General features: G+C 45.2%; 1 long non-coding RNA gene across 1 annotated transcript; it reads left to right on the top strand.

The window, feature by feature from the left end:
- Positions 1-2,901: 2,901 nt before the first annotated feature.
- Positions 2,902-14,448, top strand: LOC309522956. Its single transcript, XR_014215183.1, has 2 exons — positions 2,902-3,187; positions 13,712-14,448. It is a non-coding gene; the product is annotated as an uncharacterized lncRNA (long non-coding RNA).
- Positions 14,449-14,871: the final 423 nt, after the last annotated feature.

Raw genomic sequence — 14,871 nt, 5'->3', positions numbered from 1 at the left:
ATCCTAGGAGGCAAACGCCACAGCCATACACCCCAAAGCTCACCTGAAGGACATCAGAGCCCACCTGATGTCCCCAAACATACGATTAGACATGTGGTTCCTTTCTACCATAAAGATTAAACTGAGAGTTTTGTTTTGGGACTTCAGGTGGGCTTTGATGTCCTTCAGGTGACGAGGCCTCTTTTTTATAACACATTTACAAATCATTTTCATTTGTTGAGACATTAGGAAGAAAAGGGGAAAGAGGTGGAGGGGGGAAGGATGGGTGGGGTGGGGCCTGGTGGCGATTTTCATATTTTACTTCCTATATGTAGGGTTTGGTTTCAGCGTTGTTTGTGCAGGTTCTTTGCCGTTCACTTGTGTTCCTTTGGTGGTGAGAGAGGTTGGGGTTGGCCTAGGGTGTGGTTATTCATTTGTAGTCGGCTGTGGTGGTCTTTGTTTTCATGTGTGAGTGGGGTGGGTGGGTGTTTTGGATCAGCAACAAATCTACTTATTCCAAGACCTCCCTTAAAGCAGTAGTGGATCACCATGAAGAAGGCGCCACCACCGTCAAGGCCTCTGCCTGGTTTCCTGTAACTTGGCTTCTTGCAGGCGTCTCCTTCGTTTTTCCTTCTAGCGCCTGCTGAAAACCTTTGATTTCACCCCCCAGAGGCCCACTCCATTGCCTCTCGAAAGAGATGCCCACAACGTCCCAGGGAACTCTGGGAATGGGAGTTCTGGGAGGGGCATAGGGGGTCTCCAAACGGCTCTCAGCACTACAGCTCCCAGAATCCTTTTGGGGGAAGCATTTCAAGGTACCATATGGCTTTTAAGTGGATGTTGGGAGTGTAACGTCAGCTGTCAGGCGTTCCCCATCCACTGGACGTCAGGACATCCTAACAAAAACCTCCAAAACAAACCCACGCTCCTTTCTACCCCCTAAAAAAAGACCATCAACTGGCAAAAATGCGGTTTATCTGCTGGTATGATTGGTACAACCTGAAGCGGGTGTCAGAATTGTAGGCGAGAGAATAATAGAATGGAAGAGTTGGAAGGGACCCCAGGGGTCATCTAGTCCAACCCCCAGGAATGAGGGAATCAAGAAGGGTCAGAAGTGAGAGAATGGACCCAATATTTGTCAGAATGGACCCAATAATAATAGAAAATATGCTTTTAAAAGAATAGATTTGAATGCCAGCTCATTCATTCCATGCACATTTTTGAAAGGGGGGTGGGTGGGTGGAAAGAGTGATTTCATCACCAGGGGGCTTCCAAGTCCTGGCAATTCACTCCTTGCATTTTTTTAATATTTGAAGATTCCTTCTTGCTTCAACTTTGGTTTTTTTTTGTTTTTATCTTTTATACAAGATAAAAACACAAATAAATAAGACAGCCATAATAATTTAGTTAGACTCTGCCCATCTGGCTGGGTTTTCCCCTCTTTTAATTCTAATAGAGCATTAGAGTTCTGATATAAACGAGGGAAGATAAGTTGCAGCTAAGGGTGGAAAAGAAAAAAAAACATCCTAGGAAATGGGATGGGAAGCAGATAATAGAAAAGGGGGGGGGACTTACTATGTAACGAATCCTGATGTGCAATTTGTGGAATTTCAACAACAACAACACAACAAAATACTTACCGTATTTTTCATCCTATAGGGCGCACCGGCCCATAGGACGCATCTCTGGGTTTTTTGGGGGGGAATGAATAAAAAAAAATTATTCCCCCGCCGCGGCTGCCACCCCAAGCCTTGCGCACACCTGCCCGAAGCACGGGGCAACCTCTGGAGGGCTCCGCGTGTTTCTGGCTGCAGGCTGCCGCCCCAAGCCTCGCACGCTCGGCGGGACCTCCTGCCAAGCGGGCAAGGCTTGTGGACACTCGCCGGGGCTGCAGGCTGCTGCCCGCAAGCCTTGTGAGCCCGCGGGAACTCCCGCCGGGCTTGCAAGGCTTGCGGATAGCTTCCTGAAGCCTGGAGAGCGAGAGGGGTTGGTGCGCACCAATGCCTCTCACTCTCCAGGCTTCAGCGAAAGCCTGCATTCGCCCCTTAGGACGCACACACATTTCCGCTTCATTTTTGGAAGGGGAAAAGTGCGTCCTATGGGGCAAAAAATACGGTAATAAAAACAAGAACAGAAAGAAAGCAAACCAATCCCTATTCCTAATTAGGTATTATCTAGATAAAAAGCAAGAACTAAAGGACACAACTAATTCAAACCCTTTCATTCCAATAGGCTTACTCTGAGTAGAATCTCACTGCATTGTCACTACAACTCCTTGCCTTATAGCCTTTGGGTAATTTAAAAAGAGAGAGACATATTTCTTCTGAAATCCACTGAGGAGGCATGTGTTGTTGTTATTTTAAGAACCCAAATCATAATCTTTGTTTCTTTTAATTTTTGCTATCCTATATATTCTTGCCTTGCGCAATTAACTTATCCTCCCATTTATTTTCATTATATAAAAATAAATTCTCTCCTTAATCTCGTACATTCCAATTATGGCTGGTTGGTTAGTTAGTTCTTTATGGAAATTTTAAAGCTGTGTGCAGGAGGAAGTTGGGTTGGAAAAGGGATGAGGCTCCTTTAAATGGAGGGGGGGGAGCAGAACTGTCTCCAAAGAACCAAAAATGTCACATTTTGTCATGGGCATTTTTCTTTTTGCACAACAAGGGATAGAAAGGAAACTTTGGGCAATCTCAGAGCCAGAGAATATGGGGCATCTGTGGCCCTCCAGGCTGTTATAGACTGCAATGGGGGGCAGTGTGCTTTAGTGGTTAGAGCACTGGACTGGGACTGGAGGTTTCGAATCATGCCCCACAGCCAGGCCATGTTCCTCTGGCCTCATGAGGAGCCTCTTTTGTGGGGCTAGCGAATCTGGGCCTAGGCCACGTGGAAAGGGTCTAGCAGGGTGCGGCCTAATAGGAGCACGGGATGTTCTGCATTTATATCCTAAGGGGGTGGGGGGCGAATCTCATGAGCGATATGTCCAAATGTGTTTTTACGCTTGGGGGGCTGCTGCGCCGCTTGTTCCTGAACCTTTTCTTCCTTCCAAATGCCCTGAAGATCCATTGCACACCTTGACTTGCATGAAACCTCCTCTCTCTTATTTGCTCAGTGAACCAGACGGGGAGAAGGAGGAATGAAGGAAAACAGAAATCCGGCCTGAGAACGGAGGTCCCTGTCAAGAGAATGGCCAAGATCTCCTCAGGTGAGGATGAAAGGGGAGGCAGGGAAAAGCAAAGAGCCCCTGGAAACATCCCCACACTCGGGAAGAAGTTGTCGGCCAAACCCCTGCACGGAAGTGTATCTGCAGGAAGATGGTCAGCACTTTTCTATTGGATGGGTGTCACTGAGCAGAGTTTTCAATGGAGATGGTGTATCCTGAATACCGTATTTTTCTCTCTATAAGACGCACCAGACCACAAGACGCACCTAGTTTTTGAAGGAGGAAAACAAGAAAAAAAAATATTCTGAATCTCAGAAGCCAGAACAGCAAGAGGGATCGCTGCGCAGTGAAAGCAGCAATCCCTCTTGCTGTTCTGGCTTCTGGGATAGCTGCGCAGCCTGCATTTGCTCCATAAGACGCACACAGATTTCCCCTTACTTTTTAGCAGGGAAAAAGTGAGTCTTATAGAGCAAAAAATACGATATTTCAGTTGGTTTTACAGAATGTACAGATACAGTTTCATTTAACCGATTTAAGTCATGCAGCCCTAAAAACACACCAAGCAGCTTCGCAGTAAGAAAACACAATGCAGCTCCCCATTTTTGGATTGTGATGACATCCTCCTCCCCACTTACTTTATTTCTCTGGTTTAGGGACAAGTTGGCCCTGGCTGGCTACGAGTTCTGCATTCTGACCCTGGAGGAGAAGGCCGCAAAGCAAAAGGACATCCCTGCTGACATTTTGCCAGGTATGGTGGGAAGGCAGAACAGCTGCTTTGCATGCAGAAGGTCCCCGGGGGTCCAGTCCCTGATGGCATCTCCCGGGAGGGCTGGGGATGTTCCCCCGCCTGAAACTCTAGAGCAGGCATCCCCAAGCTCAGCCCTCCAGCTGTTTTGGGACTACAACTCCCATCATCCCTGTGGTCAGGGGTGATGGGAACTGTAGTCCAAAAACAGCTGGAGACCCAAGTCTGGGAAAGCCTGTTCTCCATTGTGCATAGTTTCAGACACCTCTATCACAATCCTGTTCCCTATATACAGTGGTACCTCGGGTTACATACGCTTCAGGTTACAGACGCTTCAGGTTACAGACTCCGCTAACCCAGAAATAGTACCTTGGGTTAAGAGCTTTGTTTCAGGATGAGAACAGAAATCATGCGGAGGTGGTGGGAGGCCCCATTAGCTAAAGTGGTACCTCAGGTTAAGAACAGTTTCAGGTTAAGAACGGACCTCCAGAATGTATTAAGTTCTTAACCCGAGGTACCACTGTAAATAAAAAAAACCAAATGTGGTACCCTTCGTTATCAAACTCAGGAACTTGGGTTGGTGTTCACAATTCCTCTCCTGTTTCCTTTCCAACAACCGTAAGTCAGGGCAGAGTAAGAGAGGGCAGCCCAGAGGTCACCCGAGGTTTATCCTTGCATGATTTGAACCCAATACCGACACACGAATTCAGAAATGTGTGTCCCCACCTCCAGAATTTGCCTCCTCCTCCCCAGTACACCCAACTGGCTCTCATCGCCACACTCTTTCCCCCTCCTGTTCCCCACAGAGGAAGAAAAATCCAACACCCGTCTGCTCCTAGGAATGACCCTCGACTCGTACGGCCGCTACCTCCTGGCGCACAGCCAGGCAGCGGCGGCCCAAAGGATGTACGAGAGGGCGCTGCAGATCTCCATGGAGGTTCAAGGAGAGACACCCCCCCCCCCAGGTGAGGGCGCAGCATGTGAGCGGAGCAGTTACGTTTCGGGAGTGGAGAACTCCGATCTTTCTCTGCAAACAAATCTAAGTGTCAAGACCGTAGCTCTGGGAAAGAGCCTGCACAACGCATTTGGGGAACTCCCAGTTTTGATTCCCAGCACCTCCAGTAAAAAAAAAAGCATACCGGTAAGTGGGGGAAACAGTACGGGAGAGCATTTGGGTGTGGAGGATGTCATGCAGATATAGAACTGGACTTGCGTATTTGACGGGGTGAGCTCCCGTTGCTCGGTCCCAGCTCCTGCCGACCTAGCAGTTCCAAACCACGTCAAAGTGCAAGTAGATAAATAGGTACCGCTCTGGAGGGACGGTAAACGGCGTTTCTGTGCGCTGCTCAGGTTTTGCCAGAAGCGGCTTAGTCATGCTCACCACATGACCTGAAAAACTGTCTGTGGATCAACGTCGGCTCCCTCGGCCAGTAAAGCCAGATGAGTGGCGCAACCCCAGAGTCGTTCGCGACTGGACTTAACTGTCAGGGGTCCTTTTGTAGCACCCTGCTTGTGGTTAACGCTTAGCTGGAATGAAATATTCAACGCAGCAACAGAGAAATTTAAAAAATAATTTATTTGTCAGACAAATAAATAAGAGGCACAGTGGTATATAGTTACCAAGCTCTGGCCTGGCCTCCTGCCATTATGGCCAGCACTTATATTCCCTTAATCCAGCCCCCCTTTGCTCCTCCTGTGGCTGCCTCTGTTCAATCAGCCTGGTTGGATTTCCTATTGGCTGATTGCTATAATTAATTCTAAGAGATACACCCATATCCTCCTGTCCTTATATGGAACACAAAGAGCTATATATTGTTTCATCTATAAATGACAAATAAGTAGTAATATATCTTACATGTGTCTCAACAAGGAATCTTAATTACCAGCTCACCTCTTGCCTTCCTTGCCCTCCAAAACAGATGGATAATAATTTAAAATTTTATCTTGAACAGATGTCAGAGACCTTGGGTTCATATTCTCATGCATCATCAATGAAATATCTCCTTTTGGAGGTCTTTAAACAAAGGTCTGATAGCCATTTATCATGCGGGCTCGTTTTGGCGTCTTCTTGTCTGGCAAGAGGCTGGGCTCAATGGCCCCTGTGGTCTATTCGAACTCTAGGACTCTATGATTCTATGAAATAAGAATCTAACATCTAAATTTGTTACTTTCTAAATCCTTTGCATAGTTACATTTAAGACAATATATTTAATACATAACATAGATAGCCTTTTAAAAGGATAAACTTCCTCAAAGTAAAAAGGAAGAAACAGTTTACAGCCTCAAAATAAAATAGGAGAAAAAGCCTCTTCCCCTTTTTACACTCCCCCCCCCTCTCTAGCCAGCCATGTGCTCTTGGCCTTTTGTCCTGTGGCTCAAGTTTAACGGTTTTATTATGTTTGGTCTCTGCCCTTTTTTACACTCTCAGTCTGTAATTCCAGCTTTTACGACTTTGAGAATTGTTTTCTGCTATAAATCAAAAGGGGCCCTTGTCTAGGAGAATAAACATTACCAAGGTTGTAAACTGCTGGCTTGAAACTTTTGAAAATCTAAGCTCTCTCTTTAATATACAAGTCCTGATCAAACATTAATAAAATGCAGGCTTATTCAGATGCCACATTCCCCCCTTTCAAGCTCAAGGACCTTGCCACCAAGAGTCCTTGATAGCTTGAACTTCATCATATTCCTGAGTTAAAGCTCTGTATAGGGCCATGATATGAGGTAGAGTTTCATTCGAAATCATCTTGCTAATTGTACTTCTAAAACATGAAATGATACTTGGCATCATACATAAAACCATCACTACTACTGTCAAGAAAAACAAGCAAGACAATAGTATCCCTTTTAGGTAACCAATTGGTGAGCCATCCCATATCCCATCCTTCCCATGTTTGTACTGGGACATGTGCTATACTTTCCATCTTTGTGGCCAACACACGGATTGCCTCACCATTATCAGAAATGTTAAAGCAACAGGCATTCCCTGTCAAGTTCAAGACTCCACATAGGGCTCCCTGCTTGGCAAGTACATAATCCATTCCCATTTACAGCTGCAAAATGACGGCTCTACTTTCATCCAGCTGTTATGCAATAAGTCTGAAACTCTGGGCCGTGACATTGGTTACAAGTTCTACTACTGCTTGCAATCGAATCATTCTGTTTAGATTATAAATAGGATCCCGTGCCCCTTGTATGAGCTCACCAGGATTCCAGGAGGCAGGATCATAATAGGCTATAATGCGCTCTGGTGGCCAATCATCAGTACCGCTCCAACTTTGGGTACTTCCTCCTGCTATATGAGAAATATCAGCGTTTCTTCGTGTTCGCTTTGCTGAACTAGTGGGCATAATCCACACTGGTGGTAAAACCCCCATCCCAGGAAACAAGTCCCACTCCATTTGGAAGGGAGTTTCTTGTATGCCCATTCTCCACATATCCACCACAACCATCGGGTCTGAGGGTTTTGGTATGTGGAGTGCATAAGGCAAAGTATCAAAAGGGGTATAGAGTTCACAGTGCAGTATGTTAGATTGCCTTTCTCTGTCACAGTTATGTTCCATACCACTTTCCATGCATGAATAAAAGAAGGTGCACAGGGCAAGGCATTCCGAGTTCGATAGGTAGTACCGTTTGCCCAGGTATTCTTAATATTATCCCAGGTATAGTGACAATGAGAAGAGCCTATCATGGTAGAATCAGCTGCATCTGATGATTTATGTACACAGAATTCCCCTTGTACAGGTATAACTCGTAATGGTTTAGTTGAGTTCCATCCGGGGAAATTCTGTACTTCTGTGTGGTGTGGCATTTCGCTTACCCTACCAATGGCATTTAATGGTATTAGTACTAAGGGCATACCTCCCTCTGAATCATCTGGCCCAAGAGAGCAAACAAGGCAATTGGTCCTATTTGCAACATTGGCTACCATTTCAGCTAAACCTACCCACATATTGTGGTCATAGCGGAATCCATATTTAGCAAATTTGGTCAGATTCAAGGACCCTTCCCCTTCCCAAGGGATCAGGATTAATAATAAAATCATGTTGATGTCTAGCATATGCATTCCTTTCACAAAAGATTACCTTATTGTGATAGCAAATAAATATCAGTCCCAATATAATTCCCCCAGTGACAGAAATGGGGAACCACCAAGACCAAAACATATATCCCAAGGATCCCCAATGTGTAATATCTCTGATAATTGTTCCACAAGGGGGCAGTCAATCAATTGTATAAGAGAATCTTTCCGCTCACAGTCTCTGGTTCAGACGCTCCTCAAGCTTCAGGCGTGCGCAGGTCAGCCAGCTTCCAGTGTTGTGGCTGCAGCAGGCCGGTCGTCTAATGTCGCCCGTGACCCAGCCCGTTCCCCGTAGGGCTAGATACAGGGGTTTTTGGAGAGAGTCAGTTTTAAAGGATTAGAGGGGTCACCTTTGCACGTCCAACTGCCTTCGGACTTCTTCAAACGGGAGTGATGAATCCAGGGGGGTCACCTCAGCTACCTTCACCGCTGTTGGAGTAGAGAGCAAGACGGTGTAAGGTCCACGCCACTTTAGGTGCAAATGGATCACGTTTCCACTCTTTCACCCATATGCTATGCCAGCCTGGAGCTGATGAATCGGCACGGCAATGCTGCACGGCGTGCGCTCGAGGGCCCACCTGTTAAGATAAAAAAACAAACAAACAAACACGGGAGAGAGACAAAAACACGGGAGAAAGATTGCACTTGTCCCTGTGTCGCATGGTCTCCTATTTGTTTGAGGTCAGTTGGGATATCCTAAACAAAGGAGGGCGGCCTCCCATACAGGAGCTCAAAAGGTGACAACTTAAGTCTTTTTGTGGGTGTGCACCGAACACGAAACAGTGTTATGGGTAACACGTCTACCCTCCTGAGACTTTAGACAGATTAGTGGGCTTCTGGCATGCCCTGCAGATACCTTGCACAAGCATCTGGCAGTAAGTGGTAAGCCTGGCCAGGTGAATTGCATTGTTTGGATCCCAATTAGGATCTTCCAAGGGAAAGTTGTCCTGGAGATGACTGTCAATATTATAAATATTTCCCACTCTGGCCTGCTCACGCAAATATATCTGTGCCTTTTCAATTATGTCTCTCCTTTCCTCAGTGGTGAAGAGAGTATTCAGGAGCTGGCGACAATCTGTCCAAGTAGGACTATGAGTATTTACTATTGAAGTCACCAAGTCCATCATAGCCCGAGGTTTTTCTGCGAAAGGTGGGGTGTTTTCCAATTCATCAGAACCGTAGTTGTGAATGGAATGTACTGGAGGATCGAAGTTCAAGGTGGCCGTGTTCCGAGTTGCCCATTAACCAGCACAGGCTCCTCAAGTGCATCAAATACTCTTCTGAGAGGGGCTAGTACGTGACCTTTCTCTTCGCTTTGCTCTAGGGGCCTCAAATCATAGGGGATGGTATTTGTCCCAAGGCGTTCTTTTAGCAGCTTTATACGCCTGGCTGTATTGCTTGCTGACCGATTAAGGTCTCCCTGTAACTTCTGTAGTAATTCTCTAGGACTTGGATGTACAGGGGTTTGGGGTAGGCAATCAGTTATTCCACTAAAAGAGACTGTAGATGGAGTTCTACTGGGACTCACAGGTGGAATAACCACTTCTGCTTGGGCTTCATTATAGGACTCCAATGCCTCCTGAAGATATTTATCATAATCTATCAAGGAATCAAGTTCTGTGACTCCACCCCCATTATTCATTCCACTTTCTTGCCTTGGGGTTACAACTGGTGGAGGGTTTGAATTAGGCTCCCTTCGATGTGGAGCATAGGGTGGAGATAGAAGCACCTCTTCCTCTGGTCCCTCAAAAATGGGTTTGAGTTTATTTGGCAAGATTCCTTTCCTAGCTTCGGCTTTTACAGCCAATAATTTGCATCGTTGGACTTTGCATTCCCTTATCCATGGAGGATTTTTATTTAATGTGCTCAGCCAAGAATCTATATATGAAAATTGTTCTGGGCACCCTCCAGTATCTTTGGCGATGTTAGGCCAAAGTTTGCTTACTAAATTTATATCAAAGGTTCCTTGAGATGGCCATTCAGTATTTTGCTTTGGCCACTCTAATTCACATAACGTTCTCAGGCGTTCTGGCGTCATTTTGACTCCATATGCCCCTGAGAAGGCTTTCTTAAAATTATTTAACATACATTTAAAAGGTGTATTTCCCCCCTTTGAACCCCCAACTCCCATTGTATGGCCCTGTGAAGTATCCACTCAGTCACTCACACACACACCTTACTGGGAAACGAAGTAGTACTCACTTTCACACTTAGGTCAGCTACACATTGTACTTTCTCACACATGCAATGCGCCAGATACTTCAACCATACTCTACCTCCCAATCTTCCCTTTTCCCTACACCAGATCACCATCTGATGTACCCAGCCACCTAGCGTACTCAGTTCCCCTTTACTGAGACGCAGAAGTTTGATCAGGACTTCTCTTCCTCCCAATTAATTGGAGGGCCAAAACCCTTTAGTGCACTTACCCTTAGCTGGTTCCCTGTTTATTTCTCTGGTCCCCCCCGGTCCGTCGCCGTCAGTGGGCAGGGTATCAGACAGACGAGACTGCTGCGTTCCCCTGGAAAAAATTTTTCCAGTGCGCGCTGGGTAGGCAATCAGTTGTCCTCTCTCTTGTACCCCGTCCAGTAAGGCGAAGGGGCTGCGTTCCAGCAGACCACTTATCCGAGTCGCAGGCACCATAAAATGTAGCACCCTGCTTGTGGTTAACGCTTAGCTGGAATGAAATATTCAACGCAGCAACAGAGAAATTTAAAAAATAATTTATTTGTCAGACAAATAAATAAGAGGCACAGTGGTATATAGTTACCAAGCTCTGGCCTGGCCTCCTGCCATTATGGCCAGCACTTATATTCCCTTAATCCAGCCCCCCTTTGCTCCTCCTGTGGCTGCCTCTGTTCAATCAGCCTGGTTGGATTTCCTATTGGCTGATTGCTATAATTAATTCTAAGAGATACACCCATATCCTCCTGTCCTTATATGGAACACAAAGAGCTATATATTGTTTCATCTATAAATGACAAATAAGTAGTAATATATCTTACATGTGTCTCAACAAGGAATCTTAATTACCAGCTCACCTCTTGCCTTCCTTGCCCTCCAAAACAGATGGATAATAATTTAAAATTTTATCTTGAACAGATGTCAGAGACCTTGGGTTCATATTCTCATGCATCATCAATGAAATATCTCCTTTTGGAGGTCTTTAAACAAAGGTCTGATAGCCATTTATCATGCGGGCTCGTTTTGGCGTCTTCTTGTCTGGCAAGAGGCTGGGCTCAATGGCCCCTGTGGTCTATTCGAACTCTAGGACTCTATGATTCTATGAAATAAGAATCTAACATCTAAATTTGTTACTTTCTAAATCCTTTGCATAGTTACATTTAAGACAATATATTTAATACATAACATAGATAGCCTTTTAAAAGGATAAACTTCCTCAAAGTAAAAAGGAAGAAACAGTTTACAGCCTCAAAATAAAATAGGAGAAAAAGCCTCTTCCCCTTTTTACACTCCCCCCCCCTCTCTAGCCAGCCATGTGCTCTTGGCCTTTTGTCCTGTGGCTCAAGTTTAACGGTTTTATTATGTTTGGTCTCTGCCCTTTTTTACACTCTCAGTCTGTAATTCCAGCTTTTACGACTTTGAGAATTGTTTTCTGCTATAAATCAAAAGGGGCCCTTGTCTAGGAGAATAAACATTACCAAGGTTGTAAACTGCTGGCTTGAAACTTTTGAAAATCTAAGCTCTCTCTTTAATATACAAGTCCTGATCAAACATTAATAAAATGCAGGCTTATTCAGATGCCACACTTTAACTTTACCTTTTTAAAAGCACTGCACACTGCCATGTGATGTGAAAGTGCTTCATCTTATCAATGGTCATAACTCCTGAAATGAATGGATGGCTCCAATGTTCCATTTGCTGCCTTCCTTCAAACATTAACATTTGTGTATGTTCTAATATGTTTAAAATAGTCAAAAAGATGACAGCTTTTAATTCCTCTGAATTTGATATCTCCTTTAGATTTTTAAAGGCTGGCTCCCAAACTTATTTCAGGTGAAATAGATGGATTTAGGCCCATTGCTTGTGAATGGGCATATTACAATATTGTTCTATATTATCCCAAAGGGGGGAGGTTTCTACACCAGCCAGCGGGACAGGATTTTTTCTGTTGCTTAAATGTTACAGTAAAATGGGCCTCTCTTTGGAATGTCTGGCTTAGACGGGTAAAAGATAAGAGCAAGGTTGAATGGGTGTTATCCCCAGACGGGGGGCAGACTGAAGACAAGGAGGCAAGTTGAAAGGGAGGAGGGTAACGCAGGAGACAAAGCCCCATCTTAATGCTATTAGTATAAATCACATGTTTTACATTTGAACACGTGTCAAGGTTCATGGCGTGGAGAGGCTGGTGCAGGAAGGAAAGGGGGGGCAAGCCCATGTAAGGACATAGGAAGTTGCCATAACTTTCGGTTTACAAGAAATCAGGTGGCTTACAAGAGATCAGGTGGTATTCTATTCTGCAAATCTATATAAAGGGGGCGCACCCTGACTGGGTGTGCAGGTTGCGTACTTATCGCCCTGTACCTTTGTTCTGCATATACACTTCAAATAAAATCCTGTTAATAACCTGCAAGGACGTTTTGCCGCTTTGTGTGAATCTGTGCTTCAGGGACCCACTAGCAGATGTGGTTGGTCCTTCAAAAGGAACAGAAAGAAAGCAACACAAATATTTTGACTGAAGTGTCTTAGGAAAGCCATTTTAAATCATGGGCACCTAGGTTCTGAAAATGGTGTTGCCCATATTGGTGTGAGTGATGGGATCCCATGGCACAAATTTCATGTAATCCCAGTGCAAAGGAAAAGAACTAAGATCTTCTCCCTTACTATAATGTCCAAACAAGATGGGATGGGGAAGAAGAATGAGAGGTTTGTAAGGAGTCTTCAATAATTTTGCCAAGGAAATTCTTATGTCTCATGCTATTAGCCTTTCTTGTACATGGAGATCCTTTATGAAATGCATTCAGGACCATCAAACAGATCTGTACTGAGATACACACATCACCATTTTTACTGCTGGAACTGCTCTGAATCTGACTTCAGGAAGAACGTGTTTTAACTGCACAGTGTCCTGGAATAAACACTCTGCATTGGGAAAGAAGGGAACTGAGTTCCCTCCCATTTCCCACTTTCCTGATGTTCCAAATGACCAGTACCTTGGATTTATGATTTGTGTTGTTGTCAGGATTCTAACTGTAACTGACCTAAGAATTCTGCAGAGCAGTTGCTGCTGTGGCTGGCTGGCTGCTCAGGCGAACGTCAGCTCAGTGGCCAACCACTCAGTCTTCTTGAGGCTCAGGAGCACCTAGCAAATACCTGCTCTGTTCCTGGCACGCTAGACTGTAGCTGAGGAAGTCATTTCACGTAAGTTAATGGATTAAACATTCCTCACTATGCCATCAGGTGTGTTTATGCTCGGTGGAAAAGGATAGCTGCAGTAGCAGATAGCAGGACAGCTAAACATGAGCAGCTCCCATCCACAACAGGTTGCTGAGGTTCTGGCCATTTGCACAGCAACAGTGCAAGAGTATATTAAATCAGTAGCAGTTTGCTGGAAGAAAGTATGTGTGGATCAGATGTCTATACCTAACCGGGGGGTGGGGGGGAGAGGAGGGGAACTCTTTCTTTTGCTGCTTCTTTCTGTGCATGGAAGGATGTCCTTCAATGACTAGACATGCTTGTTATTCCCTCTCTCACTGCATCTTGTCTTCTCTTTGGTTTCCAGGATGTCTGCCAATGTCTCCCCTGCTCCCCTCATCTCCAAACCCCCCCTGCGGGTGAAAGAAGGCTCCCTGGTAGTCAGATGGCTGAGATTGGTGTCCTGCCTCCACTTGTGTGCGTTCCTGATGGATATTATGGCCTGGATGATGTGCATTGCCTCAATAGCCATTGTCAACTGGCGAGTGTGGCGGGTGGAAAACATAAAGGGAATTGGCTCTGGAAACATCTGGATTGGGATCTGGCAGGTCTGTTTTTTGAAAGACCCTTCTAACGACGGAAACTATTATTACCATTGTGAAGAGCTCCATGAACAACACCCAAACCTCCCGAGGGAAATTTTTATTGCTCAGGACTTAATGGCCTTAGCTGCCATTATGAATTCAGCGGCCCTTGGATTACAGGCATTTGCCCTCTGCAATGTGTTCGAGACCAGAAACCATAAGGATTTTCTCTTGACCTTTTTTGGGCTTGGAGCTCTGCTGAACTTACCAGCAGGGATACTCATCCTGATTTCCGTGATATGGAACATGTCTGCTGTCTTACAAAATGGGGAAATTGACTTCCCTGAAGCTTTTGAATTGCCTCAAATTCCCAGCGAGCAGCATATTGGACCTTCTATTTATCTAGGCTATATTGCTGCAGGTTTCCAGCTGCTGAGTGCAGCATTTGTTGGGATGGAGAGATGTTGCATCAGGACCACCGCAACAGATACATCTCAAATAGAAACTGTAGTGGTGATTACCCCAGGAAGTGCGGTGAATAACGAGAGTCTTACTACGTGTTCAAAGTGTGGTTCTCTGCTGGACCTGGTAATTCAAGAGAAATCCTCCACGGTGGAGATGGAGGAAAGCTGTGCAAAAGATCTTGTAATTCCAGAGGAATCCTGCACAGTAGAGATGGAGGAAAGCCGTACGCCCCAAAGCTCACCTGAAGGACATCAAAGTCCACCTGAAGTCCCAAAACATACTATTATACATGTTATCCCTTAAACAGGGAGTCGTAAACTATCAGATCCAGATCAACGCAGATCGCTCCATACACGCATGGATCTGCATGGATCAGGATATGATAGTTTTGTTTTGGGACTTCAGGTGGGCTTTGATATCCTTCAGGTGAGGAGGCCCTTTTTATGACTAGTAGTTAGTTAGTTAGTTAGTTAGTTAG

The sequence above is a fragment of the Podarcis vaucheri genome (genome assembly GCF_965113315.1).
Source record: "Podarcis vaucheri genome assembly, chromosome: 2".
NCBI classification, from domain to species: domain Eukaryota; kingdom Metazoa; phylum Chordata; class Lepidosauria; order Squamata; family Lacertidae; genus Podarcis; species Podarcis vaucheri.
The sequence above is the reverse complement of the archived record's forward strand: the minus strand, read 5'-3'. Positions and strand labels throughout refer to the sequence as shown.